Here is a 15,097-nt window from a genome sequence, read left to right as displayed (position 1 = left end):
TAAAAAACCCTGCAATGACTTTTTTTGGTGGGGGGAAGACAAAAAAAAAGAGCAGCAGACAATCAAGATGCCTTTGGAAGAACTAGAGATATAGAATTTCTTTTTTAAAAAAGTTTTCCCTGGGGTGGGGGGGAAATGTCTCTAACAGACATTTTGGGGGAAACTGAAATATAAGCAATATGCATTTTAAAGCACCCTTTACAACAAATATACAATGAATATTTATATACCACTTTTCAAAAAAGATTCCCAAAGCAGTATACAAATAATGGATACAATGATCCCCAATGGATCACAATCTAAAAATCTAAAAATGAAACATAAAATAGACACCAGCAACACCACTGGAAGAGTGATGTGCTGGGGATGGATAGGGCCAGTTGCTCTCCCCTTGCTAAATAAAGAGAATCATCACTTTTTACAAGTGCCTCTTTGCTCAGTTATCAGGGTCTTTAGGGGAATTATGTATACCCTCCTTTGTTCATAACATTGATCATGTTTGCTATATTACATTTAGTAGTTTATTCAAGACAATTAGTCCAAAGGTGGTAATTTATTTTTAGATGTTGTTTAATTTTTGTTACAAAAATGAACTGCAGTCTGCTGAACTACAAGGAATCCAGCATCTCTGTAAGCCAGTTTCTTCTATTTTCAACATTAAACTTTTCATGTTTGAAGGAATCGGAATCAAGCAAGAAGCTTGGGAAAGTAAAGGCCGGAACACCTTTCCTTATATGAATATATTTGAGCACTTTTCTTAAATATTTTATTCATAAACATGAAATAAAATATTAAATAATTCAATTTTTTTTGGAAAAACACAAAAAACTCCATCAGGAAAAAGAAAAGAGAAAAAGCTGCCCCGCCTCACCCTGAATTTGTCCAGTTTTTTTTCCAGGCCTTCACATTTCTATAGGAAGAACACAAACATAACAGTCCTAACATAGTAATTTATCTTGCATTTATTTCATTTATTTATTCAGTTTCTATACTGCCTTTCCAAAAATGGCTGAGGGCGGTTTACACAGAGAAAGTTATGCATTAGTTATGACCTTACCCCAAACTGAGCTTTTACAGCTCAGATAATAAGTACAACCACCTGCAAGACGCAAATAGGGGAAATGTTCCTGCTACAGGGCCGGTCGTCTGCTTTGTAACAGGTATGATTGTACACCAAGATGTACAGACATTCACCAACACCAACACAAACTGCTTCAGGAAATCTGAAATGCCTTTGGAAGGGCAAGCGGAAAAACTCTTCAACATCCCACTCTCCTATTCAGTCATTTCAGTATGTCACAGAACTGCCCACTGCAATGTCCCTGCACAGTATCCGATGGGTTCACAGCCAGAGGAGGAAGGTGCATGCTGATTGAGCCAGAGCAATATCCTAGCGGATTTCTGGCACCACCCACACATTAGGTGTGTCATTGTGCTGGGACTGCCCTAAATACTCCATATCCTAAGACTTGTTTTGCTGGACACTATGATAGGAATCTAGAATTATAAGCTTGGAATTCAGCTTGTATTTACAGAAGTTAAACCCCTTCAGAACAATACTTGCTACTGTGACACAATTAAGTCAAGACTTAGCATGTTACTAGTATAGCCATGCATCCTTTAATACATTTTTAGGTGTTTAATGTGTTCTATTAATGAAAGGAACTTAAATATTACATGATTAAAAGTCTTCAGGAAAACCCAGTTTATTTTCACATTAATTCTACCATCCTGTCTTCAACTTTCAAACAGAATATTTAAAATGTTTAAAAACGTTGTAACCCACAATAATCTATTCCAGGCACCAGTGAAGGAGAAGAACAGTAAAAAGAGAGAGAGGGGGAGGGAGAGAGAGAGAGGGAGAGAGAGAGAGAGAGAGAAGTCAAGATGTCGCCTGGAAGCACTTTATGGCAGACATTATAAAGATAACAGAGCAGAGAAGTTCTAGTTCAATCCATTATAAATACTTCATTCGTCTTAAAATCACAAAAATATATTTATAGTTAAGAACTCAAACATGCTTTTCTTTAGAAGACTTCATTTAAGTGCAATTTGGCAGCATTTTTGGAACAAGAAAAGAAGAATTTTATAAAATATTGATGTTTTAAAGTAACTCTAGTTTTGATCTGTTTGCTACAAAAACAAAGGCAGAACGTTTGGAAGATTACTGCATCAATGGACCATTAATTACATTTTGGTTACTGACTTAGACCCCAAAGCTCAGAAGCCCAAAATTATCCCCAAAACATGAGGAAAATTTCACTAAGAAACAAATGAAATTGTGTGCATATATTAATGCTTAGTTTAAAAGACAAAAACTGAAGTTACACAAAAAATATGTAGCCTTTTTAATCCAATAAACTGAAACACAATAAAGATGCTTTCAAAAAGTGGTTGATATATGACTAACCAGCTCCAGGCAGTTTTGGAGGATTTTCTAGACCCATTTCAAACTGGCTTTAGAGCGGGCTATGGGTTTGAGACAGCCTTAGTCAGCTTGATAGAAGACCTCTACCAGGGAATTGACAAAGGGAGTGTGACTCTGTTGGTTCTTCTGGATCTCTCTGCAGCATTTGATACCATCGACCATGGTATCCTTCTGGATCTCCTGGGGGAGTTGGAGATAGGGGGCACTGCTTTGCAGTGGTTCCACCCCTATCTCTCAGGCAGATTCCAGATGGTGGCACTTGGTGATGGTTGTTCTTTGAAATGGGAGCTATTATATGAAGTCCCTCAGGGCTCCATTCTGTCACCAATGTTTTTGAATATCTACATGAAACCTCTGGGTGAGGTCATCAGGATAGTTGGTGCAGGGTGTTACCAGTACACTGATGACACACAAATCTATTTCTCCTTATCATCATCATTGTCATCAGGAAATGACATTCATTCCCTAAACGCCTGCCTACAGGCAGTAATGGGCTAGATGAGGGACAACTAATTAAACTGAATCTAAGTAGGAGGTACTCATTGTGGGGGATTGGAATTTGAGGGATGAGTTAGATCTTCCTATGATGGATGGGGTTAAACTCCCCCAGAATGAACAGGTAAGCAGCTTGGGATTGCTCTTGGATCCAGGCCTCACCCTGGTATCCCAGGTGGAGGCTGTGGCCAGCAGCGCTTTCCATCAGCTTCAGCTGATTCAACAGCTGCGTCCATTCCTTGAAGAGAACGATCTCAAAACAGTGCTGCATCAGCTGATAACCTCCAGGCTTGACTATTGCAATGCACTCAACGTGGGGCTGCCTTTGTATGTAGTTCGGAAACTTCAGTTAGTTCAAAATGAGGCAGCCAGACAGGTCTCTGGAGTAACCTGGAAAGATCATATTATGCCTGTTCTCAAACAGTTGCATTGGCTGCCAATATGTTTCTGCGCAAAATACAAAGTGCTGGTTATTACCTTTAAAATCCGTAAACGGCTTAGGTCCAGGTTACCTTAGAGAGTGCCTTCTTCTTTATGATCTTTTATCTTATTTACACACCGAGGTCATTCGGAGAGGTCTGTCTCCAGTTACCACTGGCACGTCTGGTGGCAACTTGGAACTGGGCCTTCTCTGTAGCTGCTCCTGGCCTACAGAATTCACTCCCGGCAGATATCTGTAGTCTGGGCTCATTGCTGGCCTTCAAGAGAGCCCTAAAGACTTACTTGTTTGGCCTGGCCTTCCAAGATTTTTAAATTGTTCTTAAGTATTTTTAATTGGTTTTAAATGGCTTTGAACTGTTTTAGATTTGTTTTTATATTGTTTTAACCTGTTTGTTTTAAATGCTGTTTGTTGTAGTATTTTACCTGTTGTGCCAGATATTGTTTTAACCTGTTTGTTTTAATTGCTGTTCGTTGTAGTATTTTACCTGTTGTGCCTTTGGATGGGGTGGTATAGAAATGTAATAAATAAATCAACAAATAAACTAACTAACTAAAGAGATGTATAATAACCTTTTATAGTCCATCCACCCACTTTGAACACAATTGGTTTGGTAGTACACTGTCGACTAATAGGGACAGGAAGAACTCTCTCACCAAGATCGCCCATTGGCCTCCTGGGGTTTCCCCACTTGCCTCATATTGACTTTTGAAGCTCTCGTATAATGTTCAGATAATGCTATTGGAACTTGCTCTTTTTGAAAGAGGCAGGTGGGCTTGGGCAAAGGTGGGGTAAGTGGCATGGTGCACTAATGGATCACAAGCAGTTCTTCCTTATGAGGGTTTGGGAGCGTGAAGCTGTCCTGTAGCTTTACAGCACTGAAGGCCACACCCCAGGGGGAGTGGCTATTGGGAACTGCCTTCAACATGAACTGGTCTCTGCCTCAAGCCATTTTCCTCCCGCTAAAGAGCCAACAGACCACATTGATAAGGTCCTGCTTTCTAGCTGTCAAGTTAAACTAGGCTTGTGTTTGGCCTCTTGTACAAGACTTGGTACAAGGATTTCACAATAACCGTGTGGAATCCTAATAACCACCAGTACAGGAAAGTATCAGGAAGAGAGAGAGCTATTTTAATGATCATTCTATGCTCTCTGCACACACAGAAAATTCCCATTAGTTTTCTTAATGAAAGAACAAATCATTAAAAGATTGGCTGTAAAACACTGAGCACCATGACATAGTGCCTTATGAAATGTAACCATTCATAAATATTAACACCCTTGGAACTAAAAATACTGATGCTTTCGACTGGAAGATGCTTAGCCACGTCACAAAATATTTATAACCAACAGTTCCTCCTATAATGCCACTGTCTGACTTATGTATGACATCTGTGCAATATTTTTCTGTTGTGCAATTTACCGTATTTTACGGACTATAAGACGCATTTTTTCACTCGAAAAATAGCCACCAAAATTCAGGCGCGTCTTTTACTCGCAAGCCTGCCCGGGGGGGGGGGGTATCCCCCAGCAAACAATGCTAAATGATGCTATTAACTCTGTGCAGCCTGGGGACTGCCGCTCCAGCTCACCCTGTGGATTCCCCGATCCTGAGGATTCCCCGATCGTGCAATTACATCACCACCAGCAACACCATTGTTTTCAGCTTTCTGTTTTACTTTCTGCAAGCATATTCAGCTGAAGAAAGTGTAAAGAATTAAGAAAGCCAAAGTGGTAGCCGCTCCCTCCTCTGGTATGTGCATACTGATGAGAAGCGGAGCGCTGGAAAACGAAAGAGGGTGGTGTTTTTTTTTTTAAATAGAGTCAGAAGCAGGTTGAAGAGAAAACTAGGAGTGGAGTACCAACAATTGAAAGAGGACTTATCTGAGGCGAGGAGAACAAACTGAAGCAAGGCTGAAAGTCCTTTCCTGGAGCTAGCAGGAGTGAAGAAAGTGAAAAGAATTAAGAAAGCAGAGCTCCCTCATCTGGTATGTGCATACTGGTGAGGAGCGGAGAGCTGGGAAACGAAAGAGGTGTTGTTGTTTTTTAATAGAGTCAGAAGCAGGTTGAAGAGAAAACAAGGAGTGGAGTAGCAGCAATTGAAAGAGGACTTATCTGAGGCAAGAAGAAAGGAGAACAAACTGAAGCAAGGCTGAGAGTCCTTTCCTGGCGCTACCGGTAGCAGGACTTTTCGGTACAGTTGATAACAGTTTAATATGTTAAAACCCTGAAAAACTGGATTAAAATTAAGGTGCGTCCTATAGTCTGTAGCGTCTTATAGTCCGTAAAATACGGTACAGCATGCCAGATGTATCATACCAGTTTGGGTGAGCATGAGAGAGAGCGAGAGAGAGCGCAAGAGATGGTGTTGTCTTGCGTGCAGTGTCTTTTGCATTGCACAGCTTGTTTTCTATGTTGCAATTTTACAAGTTAATGTTTCCCAATTCTATCATGAATTTGAACTACAAGACATAATTCTAGGTTTCCATAGGCATATTTAAAAGCCAAACAAGGAATAAGGAAGGAACTACTTCCTCTTAGAGATGCTGAATTTAGGCTTGTGCCTGAAATGTTTCGGAGGCCATTATAAAGGCCTCCGAAACGTTTTGGCTCCGGGGGCCAGTTTGGCGCTTCAGCACTGGCAGGGGTAGTCCTTTAAGGGTGGGGGACGGTGCACTCACCCCTCCCACCGCATTTCCCCTGCCGGCGCTCCATTATTTTTAAGCTCCTCGGGGCAGCAGCATTCCTCCCTGCTGCTCCGTTGTCGTCATCGGCCGGAAGTGGCTGGAAGTAGCAAGCGCACATGCGCCCACTGATGCCGAAGCAACTTCATGCACAAGCCTAGCTGAATGTCTGCAGCAGGCAAGGGATTTAACAGCAGCCCCAGTTCAGCACTTGTATTTCAGTGCCAGGCAATGGATTCTTGTCATGAGCAACTATCTGCCTTCTCAGTAGATCCAAAGCTCACATGGAGCCATATAGGTGCTGAGCTTACCATGTGCCTGTTTGGTCATCTGTATACATGCAAATATAGTTAGATTGTTTTTTTCTGCCACACATACGAATGTGTGGCAAAGCTTGATATGTAGAAGCCTTAACAAAGGATTAGGTTTCCTCATCCACATAGAGAACGTGAAGAAGCCATACCACTTGTTACGGAGCCTGGCTAGCATACCATACGACTTGGTATGTCATCTAGTTTCCATTGCGAAATATTTATAAAATGTATACTATAGCATTTTATAGGCATCATCTCTGTTTGATAGTGAGAAAGAGTCTTGAATTCAGGGCCTCCTACACTGTGCATCTGCTTTCTATACAGACTTCCATTTCCCTATGCAAACCAAACCACCACAAAAAGTGGCAACACTGGACCAATGCATGGAAGGGTGAGTCAGTAATTAAAGACAGAGCAACAGCAACTACAGAATAGTTCAAAACCAGCCACTGTCATCTGTACTGCTGGACTTTAGTACATATGAAAGAAGAGGGCTAACTTATCCCACATGGTAATTTGGTTGGCTGTGTTAATCCAGAGACAATCAAGCAAGTCTATATTCTACCACTCATCTGAAGCTGATGTATGGAAATTCTTCTTGTGGTTTGGTAGGATGGAGAAGGTGATCAAGTTACCCCAGCATGAGACTCACCCTGAAGTAATCTGGTCACCTGTGGAAATCTAGATCTTTCCATTAGTTGTGTGATTTCTCTCTCAACAGCTCACAAGTTACTATAACTGAACACCAGGCCAGAGATCTGTATAGCAACTCCTGCCTTCTTGTTAGGGGTGGGGGATGGTGTGTGCCCCCTTTCTAGAGAGGGTTTCAATCAGGAGAGCCACGTGTTGGGGGATGCTCTAGCTTTGGGTTTCCTGCTTTGAGCAGGGAGTGGGACCAGACAGACTACAAGGTCCCCTCCAATTCTGTGCCCCACACCTTGCCTGGATAGTTCCATATCTCAAGACAGAAGCATCTTAACCACGCATCCACCATTCTGCATGTGACAGAAAGATACAGAGCTTATATACTGCAGCATCAATTTGTTCACATATTTGCACAGAGGCATCTATGTAAACATTAGAATGAAGTTTGAGCTCCCCTGTTACAAAAAGAGATGGCGATGATAAGTCACCTGTCTTACACATTTATTGGGGCATGAACACAGGGAAGTTTAGGAACACTGCTTGCTTTGCATACTTAGCTTGTTTCCCCAGCATATGGAACAACCAGGCCTGAAGAAACCCACATCCTAAGCCACAAAATGCAGACACCTGTTCTTCATGCAGGATAACAATAGTTTTTTTCCATTGGATAACATCTAGTAGACATCCTAAACATTTGTATAGTGCTTTTTAATTAACAAAATTGCAACATCCTTCCTGAGCCCTATTGTCATGAGCTGCTGAATGCAAAAATTCCATAGGCCTTTTCACAGTCTGATGACATTAAAATTACCCAAGGCTAGAAGGGCCAGATTATAGTTTATAGTTTACAGGGCATGGTCATTTCCCCCCATAATGTATCAGGAAAAGGATGCAACATAATGACATTGCTTCTTGCCATGGTGTAGAATAGGCTAAGATGATGAGGGAAAGAAAGAGATTTGGTCTTCGGGGAGCACCAGTAATGTAAGCCCCAGCAATCCTCCAATAGGTTTAATGCAACGCTGATATGATGCAACATTGCATCAAATCTATTTTCGCTGTCTGGTATGTTTTTCACTGGAATAGTTTCATGTGAGAAATTCCCTGATATGGCTAGCATTGCATACTGTTCCAATCTGATGCATACCCTAATAGCTGCAAAGTACGTAACAACTACAAGTGCACATACACAACTTAAAGGGCCAGTGATGATTAACTCTTTAAATCTGAAAGTGAGTGTGTGCTTAGTGGCATAGCTGCAGCTGCCTGCTGAGTGTGTTCTTAGTGGCAACACAAGTTTGGTGCTATTAGTATGTGATATGTGTGTACTTGAGGCTAGTATTTCTCAGCCTCCATTCCTTCCTCACGTGTGTTACCACTGTGAATGCATAACAGAGGTTATCCATTTTGAAAATTAAAAGGGTTATGTGGGCCATAATTAATCATAGATTAGGACCGATTATGGTGGTTAAGAAAACAAAAGAAGATTTGCACTAACTTAATAGAGTAGTACATAAAAATCTTGGCTCTATTAAAATGTAAGTTCATGAATATGTTCATAAAATTGCTAGAATGACAAGAAACATGCCTGTATAGGCTCAGATCAGATGTAACACAAAACAATAGCTCAAATTACCCACAGTTTGTTTCATGACACACTATTGGAGCCATAGACAAATCAACAAACCATGGCCTTTTGCTACAATGACAGTTTGGCTTCTCTCCTTGAGAGTTTCCACATGTTATCCTCTTTCAGGGATGCCCAACTCTTGACAAAATGTTGTCAAACTTTCTGCCAGGGCAGAAACGAGACAGAACTGAATAAGGAATATTTCTTTTTGCCGCCATCCCCTTCCTTTCTCTCAAACACTAACTGAACAATTAATGGTTTCCTTACAGCTCTCCTGAAGAACTACACTTCCTACTGTAAATCTAACCCACCCCGGTCAGCCTCCCAACATCAGGGCAATTGATACTACTGGCAAGCAGGCCCCAAACTGCTTGGTACTCTAAACTGTAATTTCATTTGGATAAGCTTACTTCACTGCTTCATACCCTGTCCCTTCCATCGATTCAACTAGCTCCGAGAATACTGTACATCCTCAAATTCAGTAATGTTTGACAGTACCATGTTTTCAGAAGTATTCAGAATAACTGCTTGTTGTATATTTTATTTTCCTGATAACTATTTTGCACCTTTGTATTTGTTTGTTTAGCAAGCCAGCTAAGCAGTAAGGTTGCCTGACTATGCATTGCAAAGGGTGATCAGGTGGAAATGAGACTATTGCTATACAAGAATAATCTTGGAATGTGTCAGCGGGGCAGACTTACAGGTTTCAGTTTTCAATGTCTCTGTAGCTAAGCACACTATGAAGGCAGTGCAATGGAATAAACCAGTTGCCACAAGAACCAAACCTGGCTTCATATGTAGTGAAAAACTTTAGCTAGCACAAAGCAACTTCAAACCATGACTTCAGATCCTTGTTTGTCAGAGTCAAACTGGTTATGGCTTGTTGAATGGCCTCAGTTTGGACAATCAGACTAATTATAATTAAGTTAAACCATGGTTTTACATCCTGCACCTGGCAATATCCTAGAGAACCTGGCTCCAATGCAGACACAGTAGTCAGGTTCAGACAACCAGTTCAACTATGGTTTGCTGGATGATAAACACAGGGAGATCTAGGGAAATCAAAGTCTGCCACCTTACTCCTCCATCCCTGGCATAGAGCTGTGGTGAGGGAGTTCTGATTAGTTAAGTCACAGTCCCATGCATCATTTAAACCTAAGAGATGTAGTTTAACTTTGGTTTACAAATCAGGGCGTGAAACTGGGCTCTCAGGTTTGGATGGCACTCAAAGTGTGATTTAACCAATCAATTTAACTAACCAGTGTAATTTAACTAATCATGATTTCTTCTTTACACAGTTAGTCACACAAGGGAAGAAAGAGGAGGAAGCATGCCGGCTCAGAGGCTCCTTATTTAGGCATGTGTTCATGATCCAACCATCCATGGACTGCCTGAACTGGACCAGTACACGTATGCCAGTATGTGCATACTTGACAAATGGGTGATTGGGGCATTGAATTCAGTACCATTTGATAGCTGTTCAGTGCTGTTTAATTCAGTATTTTGATAGCACGGATCAGTTTGGAGGGAAGATGTAACTTGGAATCAGTCCTCCTAAAGAAGTGGACAGAACTGTTAAAGCTGTCTGATAGGTTAGCTGTTGATTTAATCAAGCATGGGGCACAATTCTCAAAGACGATGAAGAGGAGATTCAGACTTGTGGTAGCAAACATGAACTGTCCCCTTCGCTAAGCAGGGTCTGTCCTGATTTGCATTGAAGGGAGACTACATGCGAGAGCACTGTAAGATATTCCCCTTAGGGGATGGGGCCGCTCTGGGAAGAGCACCTGCATGCTTGCAGGCAGGAGGTTCCAAGTTCCCTCCCTGGCACCACCAGAAAAGTTTTTCAGATTAAAAACCACCACCACCACGATCCAAGAACTACAGATAAAGTTGTGCCGTCGAATCGGTGTCGACTCCTGGCGACCACAGAACCCTGTGGTTGTCTTTGGTAGAATACAGCAGGGGTATACCATTGCCATCTCCTGTGCAGTATGAGATGATGCCTTTCAGCATCTTCCTATATTGCCGCTGCCGATATAGGTGTTTCCCATAGTCTAGGAAACCAACGGGGGTTCGAACCAGCAACCTCTTGCTCCCTAGGCAAATTACTTCCCTGCTATGCCATTAGGAGGCCACAAGAACTACAGATAGATACTGTTAAATACCTTCTGATTTTTTTTTAGATTCTGCAAGTTACTTGCTTTTTAAGAGTTTGAGTCAATAAGTTGACAAATAGCTGCCTGAAAGGGGAAAATTTGATATTTTAAATATAAAATTTCAAGGTATTTTATTTTACTTTCACAATCCATTGAATATTGGTACAACTAGTACCAGCTGAATAAAACATTAAAAATTACAATTTAGTTAGAAACATTTTCAGGGCTCTTGTTACGAGAGTGCTCTCTTTAAAGTACTTTTATTAGCTATATCAGTCTGATCCAAGTGGATTATTTTTCAGTTGCTACCATCTTATGGTGATAATGCTGAAGCTTCTGAAAACAGATCCCCAGGCAGGAAAATGAAAATTATCTAAATCTGGTAGTATGAGTAAACTGACTATGTTGATTTTCTCTAGAACACTTAAACTGAGTTCACAAGAATTACAGATAACATGACACAAAGTTGTTTGTAAAAGTCTAATTAAACGGCATATGACATCTATGCTTAAATCATACTGCTAAAATATAAGAAACATCTTTAGACTCTGGTCTCCTGTTATTTCGACTTGCCTGTGAGCTGATGACCAATGCTTTAGTAATGTCTAGACTCTTAATGTGCTTAATGTTATCAGCTACTTGCAAAGGACCACAGTTTGAAGTGCTGCAGATGCAGTTCTTACCAATACAGTAATTGGCATTTTCAATTTATTTTTAAAAGGAACCCTGGAAACACCAAGCTAAAATCACAATTTTATGTTAAGGAAAAAAATTCAGAGTTGATAGACAGACAGACAGACAGACAGACATAAGAACAGCCTTGCTGGATCAGGCCCAAGGCCTATCTAGTCCAGTGTCCTGTTTCACACACTGGCCCACCAGATGCCTCCAAGAAGCCCACAGTCAAGAGGTAAGGACATGCCCTCGCTGTTGCTCCCCTGCTACTGTTATTTAGAGGCATCTTGCCTCTGAGGCTGAAGGTGGCCTATAGCCAGCAGACTAGTAATCATTGATAAACCTGTCCTCCATGAATTTGTCTAAGCCCCTTTTAAAGTCATCCAAGCTAATGGACATCACCACAGCCTATGGCAGAGAATTCCATAGTTTAATTATGCACCGTGTGAAAAAGTACTTCCTTTGGTTTGTCCTACATATCATAGTAGGATATACTACCTTGATAGTAAGCTATAGTAGACTTCCTCAATAGAGAAATTTTACATCGACAAGATTTGTTTTTCACTATTAAAATACTGTTGGAAAACTATGCCCCTCTCCACACCTATAAGTGGTATAAATACAGCGTACTTGGAAGGTCAAGAATTTGAAGTCCATAAGCCAGGAGTTCTCAAGCTTGCGACCATAAATATTGTTGGACAATGACTCTTTATCTTCTCTTGCCACAAGGGCATTGTGCTGGGGATGATGGCAGTTGTAGTCCAACATCTGGGGACCCAAGTTTGAGAACCATTGCTATAAGCCACCACTAGATTTGGAGGTAGTGATCTATGTTGGTGTATTCTTATATTAGCACCATTTTCTTGGTTACCTACATCTCAAGAAGTTTTCTTAGGCTGATACAAGTTACCTGTGCAGTTCACATTTTTCATCTAATTACAAACCATTCAAACACTATATGGCTAACTACTTTCATTGTCCGTTTAAAGGGGTCTCTAGTGTTTTCTGTGTTACTTATTTTATTGGATTTGGCATTTTTGCCAATACATGACAAGAGACAGCATGGTATAGCGGTTAGAGTGCTGGACTAGGACCGGGGAGACCCAAGTTCAAATCCCCATTCAGCCATCATACTAGCTGGGTGACTCTGGGCCAGTCACTTCTCTATCAGCCTAACCTTCTTCACAGGGTTGTTGTGAGGAGAAACTCAAGTATGTAGTACACCGCTCTGGGCTCCTTGGAAGAAGAGAGGGATATAAATGTAAAAATAAATAAATAAATGACAGACAGTTAACCCCAAAGATCAAAAAAGCAAAATGATGCCCAAATCACATGAGAAAATGTCAGTTTATTTCAGAAAATATAGGTATATGAGAAGTGCTTATGCTTTGTACAGTAAGCAAAACATTATCTCCCCTCATCCTCTAACAACTCCTCTTATTTGGGGCTTTCCAAGTTTTGTTTTGTTTTACCAACTTTTCATGTCCATTGTATCATTATTGGTTTTGACTGCTTTCAGCCACAGTGGCTTAAGGTACACAGTTTTGTTTTAAATTTATGCCAGCTGGTTCAGAACTCTTCCCAAGGCTGATAGCATGCAATCTGTAGAAACAGAACTACAGTGGACTAGTGTATTATCAAGCATGATTTTAAGAAAATGTTTAGATACCGTATGATTGGAAATTGGTGTTTGAATTGGTGTAAGAATAGAAAAGGCATAGAAATGTAACAGTAGCTGGAACAGATAACATGTAAAAGAGCTGGTGTGTTGAACTGGCTCACAGCCACACACAGTATAACCACTTTACTTTGAACCAACAGCAAAATATTTGTTTGAACTCAGCTAGACCAAATGTGCAGTGCTGGAGAATCTTTGCATTCCCATCTTCAAACAAGAAAAAAGCAGCAGCACAATAGCCTGGTTTTGATGCAACAGATTACATGCATGAGCCACAAGCATGTGAGAGGAGAGTGAAAGCTTTTGCTTTCTGTTTATAACACAGAAGAATTTCCTTTTACATGTAAACTCAGTGGACTGAGGTTTGTTAACTAACTGGAGTTAAAATAAGCCATGATATCAAAACAACGTGACATGTCTATACCTACAAAGATTAGAATTGTTCAGACAATGGTTTTTCCCGTGACACTCTATGGATGCAAAAGCTGGGCTTTGAAGAAGCAGGATAGAAAAAGCATTGATGCTATTGAACTCTGGTGCTGGAGAAAACTTTTGAGGATACCATTGACAGCCAGGAAAACAACAAACAAATGGATCATAGAACAAATCAATCCAGAATTTTCACTTAAGGCACAAATGACCAGGCTCAAACTATCATACCTTGGACACATTATGTGAAAACCCAGTTCCCTTGAGAAGTCCACAATGCTGGGGACAGTTAAAGGAAAGAGAAGAAGAGGACAACCAGCAGCACGGTGGATGAACTCGATTATGACAATGAATGCACCCCTGAGAGACCTTAAAGGTCAAGACAGATCATCCTGGAGAGAATCTATGTGGTCACTAATAGTAGACACCGACTTGACGGTACTTGATTAATCAATCCTTCAAAACATGGCTTGCTAATCTGGCTTCTTCCAATTTTATTTAGCTAACAACTTAAAAGCTTTTTCTATGTAAACCACTTTGAGAATTGGTTGTTGTAATTAGGTATATAAATATGGCTAACAACAGATGTACAGATACATCCAACCGTGGTCATTAATCACTATGTATTTCTTTATTAGATATATTTAGATCCTGCCTTACCATATAAAGTCCAAAAGCGACTATCTAGAGTTAGAATAAGCTAAAATATCAAACTTTGGTTTTCTAATTTGTTTTAACTCTGGTCAATTAAACTGCAATCCCCTGAGTTTGATGTAATTGGGAGGGGGGGTTGCACTTTGTTTTATAGCGTGAACAAATGCTCTCACTCTCCTTTTGTGCATGGGGAGGGGAGTGAGAGTATTTGCCCACAGCTCCATTAAGCTCATTCATGAAGAGCTAAACTATGGTTTACCACTATGTCTGAAGCAGGCATAGCAGCCTTGTATTCTATTTTGATTTAGCTAATACAGTACCATTGATTAAAAATTAGGCAATTTCTAAGAACCTTATAACAAAAGATTAGGCATAAACAAACATTTATGCGGGCATCAAAGCACTTCGCATACATTTGTTTAGAAATTGCTACAACTTTGTAAGACAGTTCCAGGTAACTGCAGGCTGAGGAAGAGGGATCTGTGGACAAAGGCCATGGACAGACTATTCTGTGAAGAGCAGACACATCTTGGGGAGGTGAACAAGCTTTTCTAAGCATCTAGCCCTTCCCCCCTTCAAACCAACTAACAGGAGGAGGGTAGATTTTCAGGGGCTGGGTTCTCTTTAAGGGATAAGTCCTAGTCTCTGTGTGTGGGTTTGTAACTGCAAGGGTTAGAATTTGAAAGGGTTAGCTAACTCTAGTGTTTGTCCCTGCAAGGGTTAGAATTTGCAAGGGTTAGCTAACTCTGGTGTTTGTTGATTGTCCCTGCCTGGAGGGGGTGGAGCCAGCTAGGGCTGGGGGAGGCCCCACATTCCTTTGACTCACATACTGTGTCAGTTGGAAGACTACTCTCTACATAAGAGGTT

The 15,097-nt window shown here is 40.8% G+C and overlaps 1 protein-coding gene across 9 annotated transcripts in view; it reads right to left on the bottom strand.

Annotated features, from left to right (window-relative positions):
• The window catches only part of SUPT3H (SPT3 homolog, SAGA and STAGA complex component), a 376,915-nt gene that overhangs the window by 202,834 nt on the left and 158,984 nt on the right, over positions 1-15,097 (bottom strand). The window contains exon 1 of one of the 9 annotated variants that reach the window (XM_053284114.1): positions 4,955-5,098. The exons of the other annotated variants lie outside the window; for them this stretch is intronic. The gene's annotated coding sequence lies outside the window, so the exon portion shown is untranslated. Of the gene's footprint in view, positions 1-4,954; positions 5,099-15,097 lie in introns of those variants that run through there. 9 annotated transcript variants of the gene reach the window in all.

This window comes from Hemicordylus capensis, chromosome 1 (assembly GCF_027244095.1).
Source record: "Hemicordylus capensis ecotype Gifberg chromosome 1, rHemCap1.1.pri, whole genome shotgun sequence".
In the NCBI taxonomy this organism is placed as follows: domain Eukaryota; kingdom Metazoa; phylum Chordata; class Lepidosauria; order Squamata; family Cordylidae; genus Hemicordylus; species Hemicordylus capensis.
Note: the sequence above shows the minus strand (reverse complement) of the source record. Positions and strands in the feature narration are given on the sequence as shown.